Below are 19,415 nucleotides of genomic sequence, written 5' to 3'. Positions count from 1 at the left end.
CCTGTGAAATCCCTGCTGTGGGGTTTTCAGGGGCCCCAACCCTTGGGTACAATTCCCACGGCAGCCCATGTGTCTACAATGTGCTTTAGGCATTTCATATGCATGGATTCAGCCTCAGGTTGGCATCCACGGTCTGACAGTCTTGTCTTCAGTCTCCTTGAGGGTGTGAATAAGGACCAGTCACCCCATCAGGGAGGACACTCCCCCACTGTCTTGGGAAACATACTGACCCAAGCCAATGGGCTTTTAGTTCCCCTTTGTCCATGCCCCAGGGAGTTTTTACATTCACTTGATCCCCTTCTCCTTCCTAAGCACCGTCCCTGCTCATGAACCTGCTATGGCTCCCCACTGCCTGATGCAGCACATGCAGACCCCAGGCCAGGCTCCTCTGGGTGGTCTACAAACCAGGCCTACCTCACCTGCCCGTTGTATCCCCTGCCCTTTCCCACACGGCTATCCCTTCCTCCCAATCTCATCGGGCTGCAGAACCCCTCGGGTAGAATGCCATCCCTTCCCCTGATCCCAACCCGACTCCTCTCGAGTGTCCCTCCTCCAGGAAGCTGCCCGCCCCCCGCCACTCCCTGTTTGTGCACATCCTGCCTTTTGCCTTCTTTTCTACTCAGGTGCCGTTGCCTACGTGGCACTGACTCTTCTCTGGCCTGTATGAACTGACCTCACCTTTCTAAGAGGATTCTGTGTTTCTTGAGAGGGAGGCTCAAGTCCACCCGCCTGGACTTGGCATTCCAGCCTTGCCACAGCTTCTCCAGCCTGGCTGCTAACCCAGCCTCACTCTCAGCTCAGCTTCTCACTGAGAAGACATGCTGCCCACCCCCTGGGGACACGGGGACAGGGGATGGGGGGAGGGGGGTCACTGAAAAGGCACCTGTCTTTTCTCTGGCCTCAAGTGCTGTCAAGTTCCCTCCTGCCAACAGGCCGTGAACTAAGTCACCGGCCCACTGTCCTTTTTGTAAATTGAAAAGGATATGACTTGCAATTTAATAAGTGACATTTGATTAGTTGAAGGTCAACATTTCTAAAACATCAAGTCCATGTGGAAAATGTGAATCGAAGAGGCCTCTTGGCAGAAAGACTGGACACCAAAAGAGCCAGCGGCTGCTGGCCTGGTCCCCGCTGGGCTGCACCCAGGCCCATCTCTGCAGCGCAGATTTGCAGGCTGCCCAAGGCACAAACAGAACCCAGCTCCCCACTCAAACTTGTCCCCACTGTGCTGAGGGTCAAGGGCACACTCTTCACGGTGCCCCCGATGCATTCTCCAGCCAGTTCGCCAAGTGCTGACAGTTCACTGCTGCCTCTGCCTTTGGATGGGCCTGGACCCCTTGCCCTGGCGTCTGCCCGGCTCTGCTCATCACAAGGCCTCGAGGTGGCACTAGGGGAGGTCCTCTCAGAACTCCGCACCAAGGTAGATCAGAGTATCTCCAAAGATCCCTGGACATTCTTGCTCAGATAACTCTTGATGGTTTAACTGTCTATCTTCCCTGTTGGAATGGAAGCTCCTTTAGAGTGGGTACCATGTCCGTGGGGTTCAGCTCCACACACCAGCACCAGCACAGCGCGTGGCACACAGCAGGTGCTCAACGGATAACAGTTACATGAACGAACGAGTAAATGAGCGAGGGCGCTGGATGGACTGAGACCATCTCAGCAGACACGCTTTAGGGAGAACTTCTGGCGCAGCCAAGCCACCAGTGGAGAAGGGAGGGGGAACAGAAGAGGCCGTGTTGCCTGGATCAAGCCCAGGAGTGGGAGGCAGGTGGGTGTGCTTCCTCTCTCACCTCCGCAGCCCTCCTGGAAAGCAGCGTGACCATCCCTACCCGGAGGTGTTTCCTGGTGTTCTGAGAAAGGCCACGCGGGGGAGGTAGTGGTGGTGTGCGGTGACCTCTAACACCCCACCCCACTGCTGTCCCCACCCGAGGCAACCACCTCCACACCTGCCCCGCCCCTGTGGGAGTTCCAAAGTCCAGCCTGCCCCCTCAGTCATTTCACCTCTAAAATGGGGGCAGAGCAACCCTGATCCCAGCATCCTAAGACTCCTACCTCAAAGGAGATGAGAAGACATTGCTGTAAATTACTCACAGGTATCTTTTTTGTTTCTTAAATTGCTTTTGTAACAAATCCCATGTGGAACAACAGCAACAAATCAATACTCCCCAAATCCTATGAATGTTACACTGACCAACGAACCTACCGCCTACGGCATTTTCACAACCACCCTCTGAGGTGGGTACCACTTACTCTCCCCATGTCACAGCTGAGGAAGGGAAGCCCGCAGAAGTAGATGATTTGGCTGACTGAGCAAACAGCAGGGCCAGAGCACAAAACTGGAGTCCCTACTTGGGTTCCCCCCTCTCCTGATCATTACAACTCCCCAGAGAGGTTGCTTAAAAATACAGAGGCCGGGGTTTCCCTGGTGGCGCAGTGGTTAAGAATCCGCCTGCCAATGCAGGGGACAGGGGTTCGAGTCCTGGCCCGGGAAGATCCCACATGCCGCAGAGCAACTAAGCCCGTGCGCCACAACTACTGAAGAGCCCGCAAGCCGCAACTACTGAGCCTGCATGCCACAACTACCAAAGCCTACGTGCCTAGAGCCCGTGCTCCGCAACAACAGAAGCCACGCAAAGAGAAGCCCGCGCACCGCACCAAAGAGTAGCCCCCGCTCGCCGCAGCTAGAGAAAGCTGTGCACAGCAACAAAGAACCAAAGCAGCCAAAAATAAATAAATTAAATAAGTAAACTTATTTAAAAAAAAATACAGAGGCCGGGGCCCTGATTCCCCATATCATGATCTCTCGGTGGGGCCGTGGGAATCATCTGAACAAGCAAATTGCCCCCAGCCAGCTGGGCAGACTGTGACTCCCTGGGCCTCAATTTTCCCATCTGTGAAAGGGGTGACTCCTCCCCCAAAGAGCCACTGTGGGTGATCAAGGGAGGGAAATGCTGGGTACGTGTGCTAAAAACAGCCAAGAGGTATCAAGCAGAAGGTCCCACTGAGGAAGACGCTCTACTTTGGGTAGCCTGACCAGCCCTTCCACTTCTGGAGCCCTTGGGGCTAGGAAGAGACTCTAAAGGCCAGCATGCACTGCCATGGCGGCTGTAGCTGTGACTCTTCTAGCTGCTTCCACCTGGGTTGTAGCAGACTCAGGAGTGGCTCACATGTCATGGAGCCTGCTGGGCCCAGGGCACATTCCTACCCATTGTGTCTTTTGTGCAATATCTTTCAGGCAACAATAGCACATGGCCAACCAGTTCAGCCTGTGGGAGGGTGGACATCACGTCCACATCCCACGTCTCCACACTAGGGAGTGACACCAGCTGACAAACAGGTGGTTCTCCCGAGGGGTCCTCACCCTTGGTCAAGTCCACGTGCCCTCTCTCCTCCAGGCTGTTACCACCAGCATGCTCAGGCAGTTGTAACACCACCACCCTGCGGCAGGGTCAGAGGCCCAAGTGGTGGCCTGTATCAAGGTTCAAGCACAGAAATACCTGTGCCAACTAAATAATCATCACAGCCACACGTACGGGTCACTTACCACGGTGGGTGCCGTGCTGAGCAATTTAGCTGAGTCATCTCTTTGAAGTTCTACTGTCCCCCAGGGGGAGGGTACCGTCACCATCCCCGCTGATGATGTGGGTAAAGTGCTAGCAAATCAACTCTGCAAGTAGCAGGGCTGCGGTTCAACTCCAGGGAGACTGCTCATTCACTGTTCAACACGTTTTTCAGTGTGCCCGTCACTGTCCTAGGCCCCGGGGACCCAACCGTGACGAAGGCAGAGCAAGGCACTGATAGCCTGGTGGGAGGCTCAGAGATCAAGCTCTCAACCCTGGTCTCCACTGTCTCCCAAAGGTCACTGGCTCTTTCCAAAGGGAGACCTCCCTGACTGGCTCCCTGGTGTCCACTGTTGGCATGAGGCCTGTAGGAGGTGGACTGGGTTAGATGACACTGGTCTGCAGGAAGCAGGTCCTGCCAGCTAACCCACCGACACATGGCACCTGGGCAGACTGCGCCAGTGTTCTCAAAGATTAAAAGCCATTTCGGAGTCACTATTCCTTCCTTGTGGGGTGGTCTTAAGAGGATCTTTAATTATTAGGCTCAAAGTGGAGGCATGAGAACTACAATACCGCCCCCTCGCCTCAACGATAACAATACACCTGATTCTGATTCTCTGCCAGTTTCCTTTGGGCCAGTGAAGCCTGGGAGCCCCATTCTTCTAGAGGCACTGGAAATCCAGATTTTTATGTGAAATCTCCTAATTTGAAACGCTGGCATTTAACTTTAAATTTTTTTTTAAATGTGAGGACCAAATAATCACATCTGTGATTGGGCAGAATTTGACCCCCAATGCTGCCAGTTTAAAATCTCTGTTTTCGACCAAGTATGACAGGAAGTTTCATAAATGGGGGAAGGAAGTAGAGGCGTCATGTCACTGAATTAGGACCTACGATGAGCCAGTAGCTGTGGGAGGTGCTCTCGACTCCGAGCAGTAATCCTGTGAGGTCAGGGTTTATGTCCCCAGAAGGCAGGCTCAGAGAGGTGAAGTGAGCTGCCCAAGGACACACAGTGAGGGGGGCAGAAGCACCAGGACTGGGACCCAGATGTGCCAGGCTTCAAAGCCCGGCTATCCCAGGTCTGCCTGGGACCTCACAACAATGGCTCTAGAACAAGCTAAGTCCTGGGCAGCTGACTCTCCATGTTCCAGTGAGTGTGAGGCAGGCAGAGGTCCAAGTTGGGTGACACGTCTGTGTGGCCCCACTGTGAGGGGCCTGACCCAGGGAGGGACGGGTGGGGACGGGGCAGGGAGGAGGAGGGTGAGTGAACCCTCTCATTCCTCCTTTGACTCAGGGTTAACTCAGCTCTGACAAACCACCTGGCTTTGAGAGTGCCCCAGTTTCGAAGCTCGGCCAATCAAAGCCAAGTCAGGGAAAACTGGGCAGGAAAGAGAGTGGAACCAGCCCAGCCACCTGGCCTGCAGGGTAAATCTGGGCGGGGCTCCCAGCTCCTAAAGGCAGGGGCTGGCTCCACCCATCCCCATGCCCTCCCAGCTCCCGTGTTTACAGAGTCTAATCAGCCCGGAACCTGAACACATACCAGCCTTCTCATCTGTAAAATGGGGTAAGTAAAAGCCCTCACTTCCTGGGTTTGTTGTGAGAACTGAATAAAATGACAGATTTACAGTGCGTAGCACTGTGCCTGATGCCCAGGAGACGCTCAGTAAGTGTTTACTTCTATCACCACCCTCTCTAACTGTCCAGCATCTGTGGCTTCTCACCTCCCTCCTTCCAGAAACATCTGACTGCAGAGGATGGGTCAGGGCTAGTTCTCTGCACCAAGAACAGAGGGCTCAAAACCCACAGCCATGTCATCAGGAACTATCTGAGGACCTAACACTCGCCAGGATGCAAACACTGCGGTGAACTAGAAAAAGTATGAGATCCAAGTGCAGAAAAGCTGCGCTCCTGTGGCCCCTCTGAACTTCAGTGCTCTCATCTGCAGAGAAAACGATCATCCCCAGACCACACTCATCTTCCAAGAGCTTTCTAAACTCTTAAGCCCCACGCGACGCTTTCATGATCATCATTATTAAGTTGATTAAGATTTGTGGTACCCAATCCCAGAGTTACACTTAAGTCATAATGGGGAACCCCTCTTCAGGGTTTCCCAGCTTACCTGATCCTAAGAATCACTGAGGACACTTTGAAAGACGCAGACTCCCAGGCCCATCTGGACCGGACTTGAGGGTGGGGGGCAGGACAGGACCCAGGTGATTAGGGAAACCTGCCAGTTCTAGAGAGAACAGGATTACTCGACTGAAACTGAAAACTGGGCACCTTGAATCTCCACAGTCAGGTGATCTAACGGAAAGCATCATTTTCTGGGGGTTGGACAGTCTTGACTTTAGGGGCTGGCTGTTTCTTTGATGGCTGTGTGACTCTGGGCCAAGCCCTCAACCTCTCTGAGCCTCTGTTTTCTCAAAATGGGAACAATTAGGCCTAGGCCCCTGGCTGGGGTGAGTGTGGAGTATCAGGTATCTGCTCCCTCCCAGCCTCCCCACCTCAGATTCTGGGGGCTGAAGTGCCATTTCAAGCAAGCGGAGCTAGGAGGGGTGAGGGGAGCCTGGTAGCCTCCCATCAGGACAGGCAGCTGGCCACCCATTCCCACTTTGGGCAAGGCCTGAGTAATGTCAGATTTCCCAATTCCTCAGGACACATTCGGTAGGGAACATTTCCCATTCCCACTGTTAGAGAAATAAATCTTTTTTGATGCACTTATACTCTCAGAAGAAAACTAGAAACATTTTTCCAAACACAAAGAGATATGGCAACAAAGCATCCAATCCCAGCAGATCTGGACCACTCTGCCAGGTCTCCAGGGTCTCATCTTGTCTGAGTTCTGAGCTGTGGGAGGTGTGAGGTTGGTGGAGCATGGGCCCCACATTCCACAGATTTAGATCTAATTTAGATCTGATTCTCTCCGTCATTTAATAAATATTTTCTGAGCACCCGCTGTGTGCAGACCCTGGGCTCAGTACCGGGATCCAGTGATGAGCAGAGATTTGGTCCCTGCTCTCAAGAGCTTAGACTCCATCGAGACAGGCAGATATCAGGTGACAAACGGCACACACAGATCACTGCAATTGTGCTAAGTGATCTGAAGGACATGTCCAGGTGCGATAAAAAGATACACACAGGGAAGGGATGGCGGGGTGACCCAAATTAGATAAAGTACGCTGTCTGGGAAGATCTTTTTGGAGGAAGGGCACTAGTTGGCCAAGCTAATCCAGCGAGTTACTTCTCTGCAAACTCGTTATCCCCTGTCTCCTTTCCCTTCCTCCTCAGCACTCACCAATTTGGACAATAACCGTCTGTGCAATTACCTGTTCACTGTCATTCTGCCCACCCTCCCCACTACCCTGGAAATGCTACGACAGTAAAGACAATGTCAGTCTTGTTGTCCCTGGAATCCTCCCCAGTTAACCTTTGAGTGGATGAAGTGGATGAATGGATGAACGAATGAACCCTGCTTCCCTGGGCCTTGATCTCTTCATCCCCATAAATGGGAGTAACAATACCTTTGGCCATGTTGCTGGGAGATCCGGGGCACACTGCCTGTATTCAATGAGTGGGGCTTGGCACTGGCATAACTTGGAATGAGTGGGACATTGTGGGAAGGGATTTAGGAGCAGGAGAGGAAGCCGGACTCCTCTACCCTGTGAGCAAACCACTCGTGGAGTCCACCTGAGTCAGGACTGCAAAATAACTTCAGAAAGATGGGCCAGGACATACGGGGAGCCCTCCCCTTAACAGCAGGCAGGTAAGCAGTTCCCCAGGGAGAGCATCCACTGATGTAGTCCCCACACAAATCTTGTGTCACCCACTGGGCCAGTGAGTGGCTGACAAGTACCCAAATTACAGTGGCCCTGAGCTCCTTTTCTCCCCTCGCTTTCTTGTGAGCTGGCCGCCATCCCGCAGGATTGCTTCAGACCCTAGTCTGGTTCAGGCACGGCATGCTGAGGCTTTGGTTCATTCTTCTTGCTGGTGGGAAATTAGAGTTCAATGTGCCCGTCCAAACCCCTACAGCTAGTCTCCCGTTGTTCCTGTGCCAGCACAATCACGTGTACCAGGCAGGTGATGGGTGAGAGGGGCAGAGAGATGAGAGAGCAGCATGGATACACATGACCCCTGCCCACGTGGTCTCACCTACGGCGGTAAGCCTTCCCTGACCAAAGATGGCAGCCAGGGACGGTGGAAAGGCCATAAGTCCTGCAGGGGAGCCGGGGGTCATGCCCTGCTATGGGCCTCAGTTTCCCATTGGTTAAGTGACACCATTAATTCCCCTCATAGATCAAGGTGGAAACTATAAAGTCCTGAGTGCTACGAGGTGACAGGTGATTTCATCTACCTCTCTCTGCACCAAGTTTTGGATTTGCCTGTGCACAAACTGTGTGCTGACCGTCCCCTAAGCCAGCATTTCCCAAAGTGTGGCACCTATGCCACCGGTGTGACCTGGGTGATTTCAGGCCATGTGGGGACCTGGTGGTTAAATGGCATCAGACTTCACAGTGAGAAGGCCATTCCCTGTTCAGCTCTCATTTGAGTGTTCCGAGAACTTCAAAGAGAACGTCTGGAGGTGGTGCTATCCAGCTGTCATCCTCTCGTTTCTCTAGCACTTGCTAACATCCCTTTTTTTAACAGACCCAGCTACTGTAGCACGCACCAGCTAGCTAGGACGGAACAGGCTTGCAATTATTTGTATCTATTTGTGGCAGGTGATACTGCTTTTCCATTTTCAAAGATGTTATAAAGTTACCTTTTATAAATAAACATGTTAAATTCAAAAACTGAGTAGTTTCCATAAAAGTTATTGAGTAAATAACACATGCTGTTTAAGAACACCCCCCCAAATTAGGGAGATGGTACCAGAATGGTGGGAGATTGAATATACTGACTGCAGTTACCACCTCTGCCAGTGACACGTGTATCAAGGCCCATCCTTTCTTCATCCTCCTGGGTCCACGGCCCAGTCAGATCTCCTGACCCGCCCTGGAGTTGGGTGAGGCCAGTTCCCCGGGGCAAGGCAGAAGTGATAGCACCACATCCAGACCCTCCACGGCCTCCCTTTCTCTCCCCGCACTGCCGGGCCTCAGAAAGAATCCAACATCCTCTTGAGGAAGAACCACAAGACAGAGGGCAGGGTACCTGCGAGGGGCGTAGCATCCCCACCACCTTGGGAATGAACTTCCGTTGCATTAAATCACTGAGATTTTCAGGTTGTTTATAGGAATTAGCTGACTTAGGCTAATACAAAGGGGCCATCTCTAGTCCAGCTTCTATATACCAGCCTGACATCCTGGTGCTCTTCTCTGTAAAGAATAATAACAGATGCCAGGCATAATCTGAAGGGCTTTACAGAGATGAGCTCAATTAGTCCTCATGACAGCGCTGGGAACCAGGCACTATTGAGTAGTGGGCTTATTATCTTTCAGTGAGGTGACTGAGACCCAGAGGGCATCTTGCCCAAAGTCACACATTTGGGAAGTGGTGAAGCCGAGACTTGAACCCAGGACTGTTGGAGATGCACAAAGCCATTACTTTGCCACAGTGCGACGCAGCCTCTGCTGAGCACATCACCCAGGAACTGCTGTGCCCTGACTATGTGCCAGTCCCTGGGCTGGGTCCTGCAGGAGATGGCACAAGTGACACTGCCATGGCCTGGAGCCCGGCAAGCCAAGCGGGAAGGGAGCAAGGGAGCCGCATGGCACAGAGCTGGATGGAGACAGGAGAGCGCAGTCAGGGAGGGCTTCGGGAAATCTCGGTGCCATCACCACTCCTCAAGAACAGGGAGGGCTCACAGAGGAGGTGGATAAGGCTTAAGCCTGGCCCAGGAGGCTGGGTGCGACCTCAGCCTGCAGAGACGAGTGGAGAGATGCGTCTCATCCGAGCCAACAGCCACCTCCTGAATCCACAGGAATTAGCTGGGGCCAGGCCTATCACCCTGTCTAGTAAGGGGACTAAAAGACCGTGGGATGAGTCTCTAACACGCTTCCCTGGATGGTACGGGTCACAGCTGCCAGTTCTCCGGTTCTCCCCCTCCCCCGCTTTCCCTCCTTTGACAGCAGTGGATCGGTTGTCTGTTGCAGACACCCTGACCCATCCCTAACCCCTTTCTGACCTTCGGGGCCACCGGACTGGCCTTTTCGCATTTCCGGCCCAACCCCAGAGTCAGGGCGGGGTGGGGGGGCACCTCGAGGAGTCGGTGCCAAGAGGAGAGAAAAGACCAGACCACCCTCGGCTCCCCCTCCCCTCCCCTCCCCCCGCCGGATCGCAAGGCTCGCAGCCGCTGTGGCAAAGAGGCCGCTCACCTGCGCGGGCCACACGTCACACGCAGCCTGTGGTGGATTTGGCCTTCAGTGGCATCACGCCTTATGGCTTTTGCCTAATCGGTGCTTGCAAAGACGGTAAACCTATGCTACGCCAGGGAGACACAGGAGACTGGACTGGAACATTTTTGGGTCATGAGGGTGCTGTTTGGGATGTAACATTAAATAAGGACGCCACCACAGCAGCTAGAGCAGCTGCAGATTTCACAGCCAAAGTGTGGGATGCTGTCTCAGGAGATGAATTGATGACCCTGGCTCATAAACACATTGTCAAGACTGGATTTTATGCAGGATAGTAATTACTTGTTAACCAGGGGACAGGATAAACTGTTATGCATATATGACTTGAACAAACCTGAGGCGGAACCTAAGGAAATCAGTGGTCATACCTCTGGTATTAAAAAGGCTCTATGGTGCAGCGAGGATAAACAGATCCTTTCAGCTGATGATAAAACTGTTCGCCTTTGGGATCACGCTACTATGACAGAAGTGAAATCTCTAAATTTTAATATGTCTGTTTGCAGTATGGAATACGTTCCTGAGGGAGAGATCTTGGTAATAACTTATGGACGATCTACTGCTTTTCACAGTGCAGTAAAGTTTGGACCCAATTAAATCTTTTGAAGCTCCTGCAACCATCAATTCTGCATCTCTTCATCCTGAGAAAGAATTTCTTGTTGCAGGGGGTGAAGATTTTAAACTTTATAAGTATGATTATAATAGTGGAGAAGAATTAGAATCCTACAAAGGACACTTTGGTCCCATTCACTGTGTGAGGTTTAGGACAACTCTACGCTAGTGGTTCTGAAGATGGAACACCGAGACTATGGCAGACTGTGGTAGGAAAAACATACGGCCTTTGGTAATGTGTGCTTCCTGAAGAAGATAGTGGTGAGCTGGCAAAGCCGAGGATCGGTTTTCCAGAGACAGCGGAAGAGGAGCTAGAAGAAATTGCTTCAGAGAATTCTGATTCCATCTGTAGTGCAACTCCTGAAGTTAAGGCCTGAGCATCAGGCAGATGTACACAACTTATGGACTAAAACAAACGAGAAACGCATCCGCCTCCAGAGTTACTCTCTGCTTAAGGTAAACATGAGCAGTAAACAATGAGGAATATGAATTAGCTCCAGTGCTGGAACTAACCAACTTGTAGTACGATGGTTTGTTGTCTTTTTAATGAATATGTGCAAACCAACACCCAATTTCTCTTATTACAGTTAGATTTCTTGTAGCTGTTTATGTTATTATGAGAGGGAAAATATATTGACCTATTTTTCTGACTTTTCCCTTAAAGCAGAAAGTCATTTCTTTTTTTTGGCTTTAGTTATAAAGAACAGGGGGAATACATGATAAAGTAACTGGTTTGATCTCTCTTTCATTGTACACTGCTTCCGAACATCTCATTGTTTTTAGTTGTCTAAATAAAATGCCTAAAAATAAAGCTTCCCTGGGCTGGATGAAAGTACTCCTAGTTCTTGCAAGGCTACTCTTCTGGCTCCTACAGCCCTCTCTATTGGCTCTTCTTTCAGAGGGCATGGGGCGTAATGGAAAGACTGCGGCGTGGGGGGCCAGACCGCTCCACACCCTGATACCTCCTACCCCCTCAGAAGTGATACGGGTGCCCAGTGCGGTGCGGCCTGCACCAGCGGAGCAGAAAGAGTCACTGCTAACGGTGAACACGTGAAACCGCACGAGGGATTCTAGACACTGGTGGTCCGCTTCCCTACAGGAGGGCCAGCTGACAGTGAAGATGGGCAGAAGGACCGCTGATCAATAAGGAGTGATATGGCGGGGGCAGCCTGGCAAATGCTGCCTGATCCAGCTGAAGGGCAGTGCCACCAGTGACGTCATGTGGATGCCAGGTACCCCTGACAGGATGTGCTGAGAAGGGCACCCCACCCACGACCCAGTCTAATCGTGAGAAAACATCAGACAAACCCAGAGTGCGGGACGTTCTGCAGGACATTTGGACAGTGTTCTTCAAGACTGCCAAGGTCATGAAGAACAAAAAAGACTGAGGGCGGGAGCAATTGGGAGACGGAGATTGACACACATCCACTACTGATACTATGTATAAAATAGACAACCGATGGGAACATACTGTATAGCACAGGGAACTCTACTTAATGAACTGTGGTGACCTAAATGGGAAGGAAATCCAAAAGGGAGGGGATATATGTATATGTATGTCGGATTCATTTTGCTATACAGTAGGAGCCAACACAACACTGTAAAGCAACTATACTCCAATAAAAATTAACTTAAAAAATAAAATTTTAAAAAGAAAAAAAAAAAAGACTGGGGACTTCCCTGGTGACGCAGTGGTTAAGAATCCGCCTGCCAAGGCAGGGGACACAGGTTCGATCGCTGGTCCGGGAAGATCCCACATGCCGCGAAGCAACTAAGCCCGTGCGCCACAACTACTGAGCCTGCGCTCTAGAGCCCGCACTCCACAAGAGAAGCCACTGCAATGGGAAGCCCGCGCACCACAACGAAGAGCAATCCCCACTCGCCGCAACTAGAGATAGCCTGCACGCAGCAACGAAGACCCAACGCAGACAAAAATAAAAAATTATAAAAAAAAAAAAAAGACTGAGGAACGGACCCCAACCAGAGCCTGGGGAGACATGACCACTGAATGCAATGTTGGATCTTGGATTGGATCCTGGAGCAATAAATGGATATTAGTGGAACAAAACTGTTTTTAAATTTTATATTATTTTGAGACTTTGCTTCTTTGGGGCACACTGGTCATCCCATCTGGCTGTGAGAGCTCTCTACAGTCTGTGGGCTGGCAGTGTGCTGATCTTTTACAGTTTCTTTCCCTACTTGCCCTACCCAATCCCCCTCTTTTTGGTGAGGTTTCAGTGAAGTCTGTTAGGTGTGCAACCTGCAGCTTAATTGGCTTAAAATGTACTCTCCTTCGGTGTGATCTCTTTGGGGGCCGATTGGGAGAAAGAAAAACCAACAGTGTAACTGTTTTGATACTGGAAATTGATGTGTCCTTTTGAAATAAAGAACCAGTCCCTCAAAAAAAAAAAAAAAAAAGGACATTAGTGGAAAATAGGTGAAATCCAAAATAAAGTCTGGGGAACACTGGATTGGATGTATCTGTACCATCTTTACAACTTTTCTGTAACTCTATTCCAAAATAAAAAAGTGTCTTTAACTTAAAAAAAAGAGAGACGCCAAATATCAGAACTAAAACATAAGTTCTGTGAGGTTGGGGGGACAGGAACTGTCTGTCTGGCTCAGTGCTATATCCCCAGCTTCGAGAACAGTGCCTGGCACATAGTAGGCCTTCAAGAAATATGCTCAATGAACAAATGACTCCACCACCCCAGCCTGTTCCTGGCCTGTTGACTGGGGCTCCAGAGACCAGCCAGAGAAAGGACAGGATGGCCAGCCCCACCTGCTCCCCACAGGAAGGGCTGCACCCCTCTCCCTGCCTCCCCAGCAAGGGCTCAGCGGTAATCTCCTGCCCACAGCTGTACAGTGTCACCTAGATACTGGAAATTGTCACCTAGGCCCAGCCCCCTTCTCAGGCAACCCAGAGCCCCCTTCCCCGCCAAGGTTTCCATGGCAATAAACTGTAAACACAACTAAGTAGACAGTAGCTGACATCGGGGGTTTCCATGGAGTGCCCCTCCAAAATCGATGTGATTATGCTTCCCTCTGGGACACGCAAGTGTGGTTAAGAAAACCAGCTCTGGCATCACAGAGTGTTCCACTTGCCTGTGGTTTGTGTGACCTTGGCCAAGTCCTGTCCCCTCTGTGCCCAGCATCCTCATCAGGCAAAGGGAATGACACCTGGTTCCTACGTGATGTGAGGATGAACTGAATCCAAGAAAGGCCTTCAGACTGGCACTTGATAAATGGGCACTGTTGGGGGCACTGTGGTCACAGCACAGCCCTGGGAGGTCACCTGAGACACCCTGAGGGCTGAAGGTTTTAAGGGATCTGGAGAAGGGAGTACCACTCAAACTGAGCTTTGGCCAGCCCCGGGACTGCTGAGGAGGAAATACAGGTCCAGCGGCAGAGCTGGCAGTGCCACCCTAGCACCAACCAGAGAAGGGAAGCCCTGGCTGCCAGGCCTAGAAGAATCGTGCCCCGAGGATGCCTCTGCCCAAACCTGGGGGTCCCTCGACTCCTCTGCCCCCGGATCCGAGCCCAGACCCACCAGACCACCTCCCTAGAGTCCAGGGGCACCGCCCCAAGTCCTGTCCACCCGGCGAGTGTGTGCTCGTTCACTGGTACGTGTGACACACAGACTGCATGCCGCCAGCCACAGGCCATCATCAACCCTCAGAAGGCTTTGGTTTGGCCCAGCATAATGTTCCACAGCAATAAAACTGGAAGCAGTTACTAATCATTTTCACACAATTTATCAGACTTTCATCATTTCCTAAAAAATTGGGTAATCTGTAGGGCAACAAGCCACAGACAGCTGCCCGTTCCCAATGGAGTGTCACTCTCTGATGGGCCCAGCCGGCACCCAACTGTCCCCAACCCCATGATACCTGCCCAGGGCCTGGGGACATCTGGCTATGTGACCATTTGACCGTTTTCTCTCCCACCAGAGATTAATGCCTTGGGGTCTGGGGTCACCGTGTGGGTGCCACTTAGAGAGGGGAGTCCAGCTCTGCGTTGAATCGCCCCAGGTGTTCTCACGGGAGCGCATCACTGGTCCTGCAAACCCAAGGAGCCCCGGCTTTACCATGCTCACCCCCCAGATGCCCCTCTGCTCAGGTCTACCAGAGCTCGGCGAGGAGCACGGGGAAAATGCTGCCAAGGAAGGCCACGACGAGTGAAACGGCCCCACATTCCACACGCGCTCATCTCATCCTCAAAAAAATCCTGCAAGGAAAGTATGAGCACCCCACTTTGCAGATGAGGAAAATGGAAGCTTACAGGTCAAGGCAGCCCTCGGAGGAATTTGCAGTGTAGAAGGACATTCTGAAAGGGTGGCCCAGGACCCAGCACTTTCCCCTCAAGCTTTGGAAACACTTGCTCCACACCATGAAGGTACCCTTGGACTCAGCAAAACATCAAAACAAGTCAAGGGCTTCCCTGGTGGCGCAGTGGTTGAGAGTCCGCCTGCCGATGCAGGGGACATGGGTTCGTGCCCCGGTCCGAGAAGATCCCACATGCCGCGGAGCGGCTGGGCCCGTGAGCCATGGCCGCTGAGCCTGCGCGTCCGGAGCCTGTGCTCCGCAACGGGAGAGGCCACGGCAGTGAGAGGCCCGTGTACCGCAAAACAAACAAACAAAAAACAAGTCAAATATCACCAGATTTCTTCCAAAGTAGTCAAGGGACATTTTAGTTAAATTCTACATGTCAGTGGCTCCTGATGTGATAGCAAGAGAGAAAATGATAGCAGAGACTGGTGGACAGTCATAAAAATCGACAATGTCAAGGTACCAGCGAGGCAGAAGAGCACCATCGTGAAGTACCCTGGCTCTCGAATCACAGACCCAAGTTCAAGTCCCAGTCCCGTTACTTCCTCAGCTGTGCACCCTGGGCCAGTTCACTTCCCAGCTCTGAACCTTGGCTTCCTGTTTTAAAACTGAACTGATAAAGGAAACAATCAGCAGAGTGAAAAGGTAACCTTTTCACTGGGAGAAAGTATTTGCGAACCATGTATCTGAAAAGTGGTTAATATCCAAAATATGTAAGAAACTCCTTCAACTTCATAGCAAAACACACACACACACACACAAAACACACAACAACAACAACCCCACAACCAAATAACCTGATTAAAACTGGGCAGAGAACTTGAATAGACAGTTCCCCAAAAATAGACAATCGAAAGGCCAACAGGTATATGCAAAGATGCTCAACATCACTAATCATCAGGGAAACGCATATCAAAACCACAACAAGGGCTTTCCTGGTGGCGCAGTGGTTGAGAGTCCGCCTGCCGATGCAGGGGACATGGGTTCGTGCCCCGGTCCGGGAGGATCCCACATGCGGCGGAGCGGCTGGGCCCGTGAGCCATGGCCGCTGAGCCTGCGCGTCCGGAGCCTGTGCTCTGCAACGGGAGGGGGCCCAACAGTGAGAGGCCTGCGTACCGCAAAAAAAAAAACAAAAACAAACAAAAAAATCTGTCAAGAGGGTAGATCTCATCTTAAGTGTTCTTAGCACAATTTAAAAAAACTGAATTAATAGTATGACTATAAAGTGATTAGCATTAGAGTTTCTTGGAGGAATGAAACTTCTGTATCCAGACTGCGGGGGTGGTTACACGATGTAAAGTCTTGACTTCCACAGAAGAATACACCAAAAAAGGCCACTTTTATTGTATGTTAATTAAAAAGGTAAAATAAATAGTCATCTAAAAAAAAGAAGCTAAAATATAGAAAAATAAATGACTAATAACCGTATCTATCTCGTGGAGCCAGTGTGACTTTCAAGTCCAATGACATGCCCAGCACAGAGTGCAACACATCACCAGCTGAGAAACCATCAGGCATTACTAGTAAGATTCGCCTTGCCTCCTTTCCTCCTCCAGAGCAATTCGAGCCCCAGATGGCAACTCAAGAGAGAAAAGCATCACCAGCACCCAATGTTCAGGGACCTGTGACTAAAGTTTGGTTAACAGCCGGGTCTCTCATCTCAAATAGGGCTTCCACCTTTTGGATAAACAGAACATTCAGTCCCTTTCAAACGGATCTTGCTTCCTGTCCAGCTGTGCTGCCCAGCAGATTCCAGAAGGAAGCATTCAAGGGGAGGATTTTACTGTCAGGTGTGTGTGCTGGTCCCCCAGGGACCCCTAGATGCACGAGGTATGTGACCCAGCATCTCTGGGGGTCAATTTCCCTGGATGTAAAATAGGAATAATGCCCACTCAGAGGATGAGAAGATTTGTAAAGCACCTTACGTATCCCCGAGCTCTCGGTACTACAGGGAACCCTGAGTTCCTCCTGCCTCTCCCAAGGGTCAAGACTTTTAAAAACCAATACATGCTAGTGTTGGCAGGTTTTTTTCCCATCCGGTACTTTTCCTGCATAGACACCAATGTAATTAACAGACCTAAATGTTAAAGTTGACAACAGACAATTAGGCTAATTACCACTTTCTTAAAGGAACAATTACAGCTGTGTTTCCCAAATAATATTCTGAGAAATGGTACTGGCCGCCCCATGAAGAACAAGGGTGGCTTAGACAGTAAGTTTGGCAAAAGCTGGGCTAAGTGACTCAGGTTCCTTTTGTGCAGGACTTCTCAGAGCCTTTAGTAAGTTACGCACATGCTGTGGATCTCTAAATGGGGGACCCATTATGGAGCAGCACAGTCTGGGAGGTGCTGAGTTAGTCAATCTTACTGTACATTCAAGTCACCAGGGGATCTTGCATTTCCAACAAGCTCCCAGGTGATGCTGAAGCTGCTGGTGTGGGGACCACACTTTGAAAAGCAAGGATATCCATGGAAAGGTAACGCCACCACCACTGCCGTGCCTTAGTGACAGCTTTACTAGTGAAGAACAGTCCCAGAGGGCATGTGCTTGCAGGGGGGGGACAGATGGGACCGGACTCTACTCCCCAACCTCCCCTCCAAAGACCCACTCTGGCATCTGGCTGCCCCTGTGCTCTCGGCCTGCTAAATATGGGTTCTCTGGATCTAGAGCAGTCTTCTCAATCTTAGCTGTACACTTGGAATCACGTGAGGACCTTTATAAAATACTGATGCCTGAGTCCCCCACCCTCAGATCCTGATTACTGGGTCTGGAGCACCACCTGAGTTTGGGGATTTTTAAAACTCCTCCAGTGATTCTAACATACAGCAGAGCTGATGTTCACTGATACTGAGGTGGTGGGTAAGCCTCACCCCAAATGCCCTCCTCACACCCTGCCTGCCTCTCCAGTGCCTGATGAAAACTGCCCAGGAGCAACTCCAAAATAAAAAATGAAAGGATTACCAGATGGGAAACAGAACTTAACGAGGCCACAGCTGGCTAAAGCCCAGTCTCAAGATATTACGGTATCAGGAATCCAAACCGCCTCAGGAGGAGAGATTTTTCCATCCCCTTCCACATCCAGATGAGCAGGTAAATAGGTAAACATATGCTCTACACTCTAAAGCCCCAGTGGCCCTCCAGAATGAGATGCTCTAAATTGCTGTGAGACCATAGTGAGGGTTCTTTAATGACAATTTCAGAATCAGGGGTCAGACCACATGAGTCTAGTTAAAAAAAAAATAAAAAAATAAAGGCTGATGACTTTAAGCTTCTTAATGAGCACTACTGGGCAAGGATTAGAGATGAGAAAGCCAAGGAATCCAATTAGAGGGGGTTTCAGTTCTCTCTGAACTCGGTGAATGGAAGGGCAAAGCTTTAGAGATGAGCCTATAGGATACAAGTGGGGCTCTGGAGCGCGAGAACAGCGTTCCAAGCCCAGTGCCTTCTGCTGACCCATCACGTCCCTTAACTCTGCTGCACTTCCACTGGCTCATCTGTAGAGTGGGATAACAACAGTGTCTGCCTTGCAGGGTTGGTGCGGGATTAAATGAGCACAGATAAGATCCTTACCACAGTGTCAGGCACTAGTAAGTGCTCAATAAATGTGAAATGCTGGCTTGATTTTCAAATAATCTTTCCTCCAGTCTGGTCTTTATTTCCCTTTGGCCCTGATTTTTAAGTCTATTTGTATATTTTAAAAACTTGTCGTGAGGTACGTGTTTCCGTCAACTTCCCCAAGATCTTTCTGGAATGAGGTAAGGTAGAAATACAGGCACTCACATAAGCCATTGTACTATCTGCTGAGTTCTGATTATGTGCTCAGAGCCCGCAGTGGTGGTCGGGGATGACCCCGGCACAGGGAGTGAGGGGGGCTGCAGGGCCCCCCACCCCCGGGCAAGGCCGCATAGGGAGCTAAGGAAATCGTACTTGATTAGAGCAATGGGCCCCACTTGACGGTTGAAACCAGAATGTGAAAAAAATCAGGTCAACTTTGGAAAGCTCCCCTGGGGTTCTAAGATCTGGGGTCCCTTGGAGATGAGAGACCACTTGGAAGGCCAGACTGAGAGGCGATGGAGGCTGAACCAAGGCGCTGCAGCAGGGCCAGCATCACAGGCGTGTGAACTGTGCAGTCGCACAGGGTCCTGTGCTCAGAGCGCTGTGTCTGGCTTAGTCTAATGCTCTGCTGTCACCGTCCTGGCATTCGTAATACTTTTCCAACAAGGGGTTCTGCGTTTTCATTTTGCACCGGGCCCCGCAAATTATGCAGCCGGCTGTACCTTGCAGGGACACCTCGCTTGCCCCTACATCTACCCTACAAGGTGAGGCAATGAAGATTGCCATCTTCTCCTTAAAATGAAGAAACTGAGGCTCGGAGAAGGTAAGTCAACTGTCCCAGGGCCCAGATGGTCAGTGACAGGACAGCAGCACACCCCCGGTCTTGGGGTTTCAACTCAGAGGCTGCGTCGCGGGGAGCCGGCCATCTCTGTGTGCCTGAAAGCCGCGCCCAGGCTCTCCTGGGCCCGGGCTGCAGGAAATGCACCACCACCACCACCACCACCACCACC

At 51.1% G+C, this 19,415-nt stretch overlaps 1 protein-coding gene and 1 pseudogene across 1 annotated transcript in view; one reads left to right on the top strand and one right to left on the bottom strand.

Moving 5' to 3' along the window:
- ERGIC1 (endoplasmic reticulum-golgi intermediate compartment 1) overlaps window positions 1-19,415 on the bottom strand; it is a 111,604-nt gene that overhangs the window by 86,206 nt on the left and 5,983 nt on the right. The gene's annotated exons all lie outside the window — the stretch shown is intronic.
- On the top strand, window positions 9,439-10,899 carry LOC103079064 (serine-threonine kinase receptor-associated protein pseudogene; annotated as a pseudogene).

The sequence above is a fragment of the Lipotes vexillifer genome, unplaced genomic scaffold, assembly GCF_000442215.2.
Source record: "Lipotes vexillifer unplaced genomic scaffold, Lipotes_vexillifer_v1.1 scaffold621, whole genome shotgun sequence".
NCBI classification, from domain to species: Eukaryota; Metazoa; Chordata; class Mammalia; order Artiodactyla; family Lipotidae; genus Lipotes; species Lipotes vexillifer.
Note: the sequence above shows the minus strand (reverse complement) of the source record. Positions and strands in the feature narration are given on the sequence as shown.